Consider the following 6000-nt stretch of genomic DNA (forward strand, 5'->3'; position numbering starts at 1 on the left):
TTGGGCCCATGCTTCCCGCTTTGCCGGACATACAGGTATCCAAAAAACCCTGGAGTTTATCTCTAGGTCCTATTGGTGGCCAACTCTGAAAAAGGACGTTTTGGAGTTTATTGCATCTTGCCCAAAGTGTGCTCAACATAAAGTATCCCGCCAGTCGCCTGCGGGGCAACTGGTTCCACTATCTGTTCCCCGTCGACCATGGACCCATTTGTCGATGGATTTTATTACAGATTTGCCCATGTGCAACAAGTTTAATACCATCTGGGTGGTAGTTGACCGGTTCACCAAGATGGCACACTTCATTCCTCTCACCGGTCTTCCGTCAGCTTCCAAGTTGGCTCAAGTATTCATACAAGAGATCTTTCGACTCCACGGTCTTCCAGAAGAAATTATCTCAGATCGAGGAGTTCAATTCACAGCCAAATTCTGGCGAAGTTTATGTCAAGCCCTCCAAGTCAAGCTAAAGTTTTCCACGGCTTACCATCCTCAGACCAATGGTCAAACTGAGAGGGTGAATCAGGACTTGGAGTCCTTCCTCCGCATCTATGTGTCCTCCTCTCAAGATGACTGGGTTCAATTACTTCCCTGGGCCGAGTTCTGTCATAACAACCAGTATCATTCTTCATCTTCTTCAACACCATTCTTCACCAACTTTGGATTCCACCCTAAAGTCCCTGAGTTCCAACCGCTTCTAGCAACTTCTGTTCCCGCAGTGGATATCACCTTGCATCAGTTTGCCAATATCTGGAAGAGCGTACGATCAGCTCTGCTCAAGGCATCGTTCAGGTACAAGAAGTTTGCGGATAAGAAGCGTCGAGCAGTTCCTGCTCTCAAGGTGGGTAATCGGGTATGGTTATCCACGAAGAATTTGAGGTTAAGAGTTCCCAGTATGAAGTTAGCACCTCGCTACATCGGTCCTTTTAAAATTGATCAAGTCATCAATCCTGTTGCTTACAGACTCCAGTTGCCTCCCTTCTAAAAGATACCCAGGACATTCCATGTTTCCCTGTTGAAACCGCTAATCTTGAATCGGTTTCATTCCTCACTTCCTCCAACTCCGAAAGTCCAAACTCAACGAGGCGTTGAGTATGAAGTAGCCAAGATCCTGGACTCACGTCACCGTTACGGTCAACTTCAGTATCTTATTGACTGGAAGGGTTATGGTCCTGAGGAACGTTCATGGACCAATGCTTCTGATGTCCATGCTCCTGCCTTGGTCTGGAGATTCCATTCCAAGTTTCCTCAAAAGCCAAAGAAGTGTCCTGGGGCCACTCCTAAAGGGGGGGGGGGTGCTGTCACGATCCGGGTATCTGGACGCCATTTCTTACCTATCAGATGCCTCCTAAGGCTGGCTCAGCGCTCCAGGACCGGATCCCATCTGTTATCCTGATGTGCACATTCCCGCATCCTCTCCTGTCTCTCTGGACGCAGTCACAGTAACGCCTTATACATCTGGCATGGCGTCTCCCGCGGCCTCCGCCGCCGTCCCTGAGCTTCTGCATTCAGAGTGGCGATTACGTCAGCCGCGGCCTCCGCTGTGTCCGCGTGGTCGGATGTGCATCTGTCAGCCTGGCGTCTCCTGTCTCCGGTGGCCGGCGCCGCCATTACTGTTTTCCAGACCACATGGATTACAATCCAAACTTCCCTCCAAGTGTCTGCATGGGCGCAGCCATCTTGGATTTTGTCAGCTGATCATTCCTACCAATCCGTTGTCAGTATTATTAATTTGCATAATTACCTAGCCAATGCCTTCCTTGCTGCAGGTATAAATAGGTTGTGCCTGAGCAAGGAAGGCGTCAGTGCTTTGGTTGTCAAACCTAGTTCCAGTTTGTCTCTCTTCTGTGAATGTCTTCCAGGTTCCAGCTCCTGTCTCCAGACTTCTGCTATAGAGACCCGCACCAGCATTCCATCTGCGGTGTAGCCTGACTCTCCGATCCATTCTGGACTCACCTGTTTCCAGCTACAACATCACCTGCTTCCAGCTCAGCTTCCAGCAGTGTACAGCTTCTCTTAAAGGGCCGGTGTCCTTTCTGCAGTTTACCACTCTCCACCGGTATTATTATTTCTCCGCTCTCAAATTCTACATTTCATCTACATTGCATCGCTCTCAAGCTTTATTTATTATTTAACTGGTTCCAGCCAGTATCCACTCCGTGCCAACACCTGTCTGGTTCTAACCAGTACCCACAGCAGCATTTTATCTACAGCAGTCCAGCTTTCCCTGGAACACCAGCTGGTACGACCCTGGGGTTTCCTCATTGCTACAGTTGAGCCTGGTAAGGACTTTCCAACTTGCAGATAATAAGAACTGTCTCATACCACCAGAGCTCTGTGGTCCCTGCCACCCTGTAGTACCCAGGAACTGTATTATTATTTCTCTGCTGATTTTTATGTTACTTTTTACTGCTACTGTGATGCATGGAGTTTGTCATAAATAAATATCATTGACTTTTACTCAAGTTGTCGTGGTCACACCTTCGGGCGGTTTCTCTTCATGTTACTTACATGTCCAGGGGTCTGATACAACCTCCCAGGTTCCGGTACATCTCAGCCCCTACAACTGAGGCTGCCTTCCGTCAGCTCAGGCCCTCAGTTGTGACAGGTGTATGATGACGGCAATGGTTAGCCTTTCTGATTTGGCCAATTTAGCCATCAGTGGCCCAGACGCTCAGTCAGTGAACGTTGGAGCTCTTCATAGCCTTATACATGGCATAATAAACCATCTCAACATCGGCCATGTAAAAGTAGAGCATCATACAGAAGACCGGAGGGTCTTACAACCACCAGCGCAGGTGGTAAAACTGGAGAAAAGGAAGGACCAGGGGACAGCTGCCAACCAAAAGGTCCCAATAATGGAAAGGCCTACTAGACTGCCCCCTATTCCAAACACCCAGGGGCAGACGTCAGGCCGTAAAGGAAGCACTTCTGTGAAGAAGATGAAGAAACATCTGAAGGCCGAGATGAACAGAGTGTGCAGGGTAAGAAATACAGTGTTGTAATAATGATATAATCATCCATCATATGAGCATTTATTGTTAGAAGGCGCTGGTGTGTTAGGCCTACCATGCAATCCCTTTAAACCGGGACACTCATGACTGACACAGGTTCTGTGGCTGGCTGGCTGGCTGGCTTCAAGCCCTCATGTCACCTGGCTTTAATCAGCTACAGAACCTGTGTAATTCATGAGTGTCCGGCTTTAATGACATGGGGTGTAATTCCAAGTTGATCGCAGCAGGAAATTTGTTAGCAGTTGGGCAAAACCATGTGCACTGCAGGGGAGGCAGATATAACATGTGCAGAAAGAGTTAGATTTGGGTGGGTTATTTTATTTCTGTGCAGGGTAATACTGGCTGCTTTATTTTTACACTGCAAATTAGATTGCAGATTGAACACACCACACCCAAATCTAACTCTCTCTGCACATGTTATATCTGCCTCCCCTGCAGTGCACATGGTTTTGCCCAGTTGCTAACAGAATTCCTGCTGCAATCAACTTGGAATTACCCCCATGGTACGGAAAGCCTACCTTTACACCCCTCCACCATATCCCAGCTCCACACATATGTACCCATGCAATAAGTAATCCAATAGAGCAATCATTTGGTATACATTACATGAACATCCCAGTGACCACAATACAGTACATTGACCATCCTAATGACCACCACTACAGCTGGACAAGCACAAGTAGCATTTTAGCTATACATGAGACCATCTTCCTGCTGACCTCTGGATAACATAACATGGTGCAGCCTATATTCTGCATAGTGTGTGGAGACAATCAGGAGACAATGCCATGCTAGAGTATCTGTAGCCTGGGACCCTTGGAAGCTAGCTCACTACTGCCTAGCACAGGAAGGGGGTGCAGCCATTCTGAGTTATTGTGGAGAAAGAGGGAGGAGAAGGATGAAGGAAGGAACACCCTAATCTGATCCGAGCGGCTATGGGTGGATTGACCTAGGGGGTGGGGCCAACAAACATAAGTATATTTCTACCAGGGCCAGCCCTGATGTTCCTGGGCAGCCTACACCTGGGCAACACAAGAAAATGAGACACATGAAATAATTCCGCAGCCCCATGAGATATTGTCCCACTGGGAAAACTCTTGGTGAAGCATATGGCCGATGCACCCAAGCTTGTCAGTAAAGATCTCTTATTATTATCTGATACCAGGAGGACCTGCAGTGGATTAATGAGCAGATAAGTGATCTAGACAAGAATACAGCTAGAAGGGAAGATTTGCTCATCCTCCAGACAGCAATGATGGACATCAAGAAGCAGGTGGTAAGTAGACAAATTCTTCCCTCCAAGGGATATAATAGAATAAAATGCATTAACAGTTCCTGCAGCAGTTTCCTGAGTTAGAGCAGGAGGGGGCAGGGTTAGGGCAGGAGGGGAGGAGTAAGGGCAGGAGGAAAGGAGCAGAAGGGGAGGAGTTAGGACAGCAGCAGGAGGGAATGAATTAGGACAGGAAAAGGGGGGAAGGGGTAGGGGGTGGAGGAGTTAGATTATTTAACCAAACAAAATAATAAAGTACAACTGTCACCTACACAATGCAGCCAGCGATTTTGTGGGCTAAACTAATACTCATGAGAATGCAGCACATTTAGGGGTCTATTTACTATGCAGCTGTGGTAGCAAGCATCATGTATCGCTACATATTGCAGTGTAGAGATGTGCCCTATGGGCACATCTGTGGTGCTGTCCCTAGCTGGGGACAGCGCTGGGGCAGCTTGTCTGTCCCCAGCGCTGGGTGCGTGGCGGCGGGTGTCCGGTGCAGGGATTACCCTTTTCCCTGCACCGGACCAGAGGCGTTTGAATCTTGGCGCCCTCCGGGAGCCAATCGCGGCACCCGGAGCGGCAGCCAGTCAGAGAGGGACGCGGCGAGCCAATCGGCGCTCGCCGCGTCATAGGCCCCGCCCCCGGCGTCTGACGTCAGACGCCGGGCGGGAGCCGAAGGGACGGAGCGCGCGGAAGAGCGCGAAGAAGAGAGACGCCGGGCGGGACCGAGAAGAGGAGGCCGCGCCGAAGAGCGGCGAAGAGGAGAAGGAAGAAGACAGGCGGGAGCGGAGGTCAGCGCGCGCGCGGAAGAGCGCGAGGAGAAGGCCAGCGGTCGGGCTCCGGGAAGATGTCCGGCGGCGGCTGGACGCGGGTCAGCGGCAGAAGACGGTGCCGGAGGCCCCCGGATTAGGTGAGGCCTCAGTGAGGCTATCCTTCCCCCACCCCTTTTCCTCCCTCGACCACCAGGGACGGGCATTAGGCCCGAGGGCACAATTCAGGCACTAGGCCTGGGGCGCAGATAGGAGTTTGGGGTCACTATTTTATTAGGTGGTTTGGGCATTAGGCCCAAGCCACCCTCCCTGTGGCACAGTTAGGCGGGCATTAGGCCCGGGGGTGTATTTTGGCCGATTAGGGATACGATAAGGTGACCTTGGGCACAAGGCCCAGGTCACCCAACGGGCAGCAAGTTAGGCGGGCGCTAGGCCCGTGGGCGAAGTCAGGCCTCCGGCCTGTGTGCAGTTAGGGGGCGCTAGGCCCAGTGAATCAAGTGTTTCCCCGAGGTGAGTACAGGTGGCCCTGGGCGCTAGGCCCAGGCCACCCTGAGGTGTTAAGTAGGCAGGCCCGCTCGGCCTGAGCCCCTAAGGAGAGAGTACGGTAGGTGGGTGAGCTGTGCGGCCCCCACTACTGGGTGTTCTGAGTCGGGTAGATAAAGGGACCGTACCGTCGCTTGCATTGTGTATCGTGATGTATGTTACCGTGCGGGGCGATGTGTGAGCTCGTTAAGTGTGTTAGTTTTGTTGCACCACACCCACAGAGCTAGTTTGAGGGCTCTGCCGTTGTAGTTAGTATAGGGTGTGACACTAGGTTAGAGTTAGGCCCTGCACGGCTGTTTGCTTGTTTGTTTATCTCCTTACAGGGACCTGTAAGAGAAGAAGACGTTCGCAGTGCGAAACTGACGGTGAGTAACATCTGTGTGCGTTTGTCCCTTGTCTGTCCCCG

The sequence above is a fragment of the Pseudophryne corroboree genome, chromosome 10 (assembly GCF_028390025.1).
Source record: "Pseudophryne corroboree isolate aPseCor3 chromosome 10, aPseCor3.hap2, whole genome shotgun sequence".
Classification (NCBI taxonomy): domain Eukaryota; kingdom Metazoa; phylum Chordata; class Amphibia; order Anura; family Myobatrachidae; genus Pseudophryne; species Pseudophryne corroboree.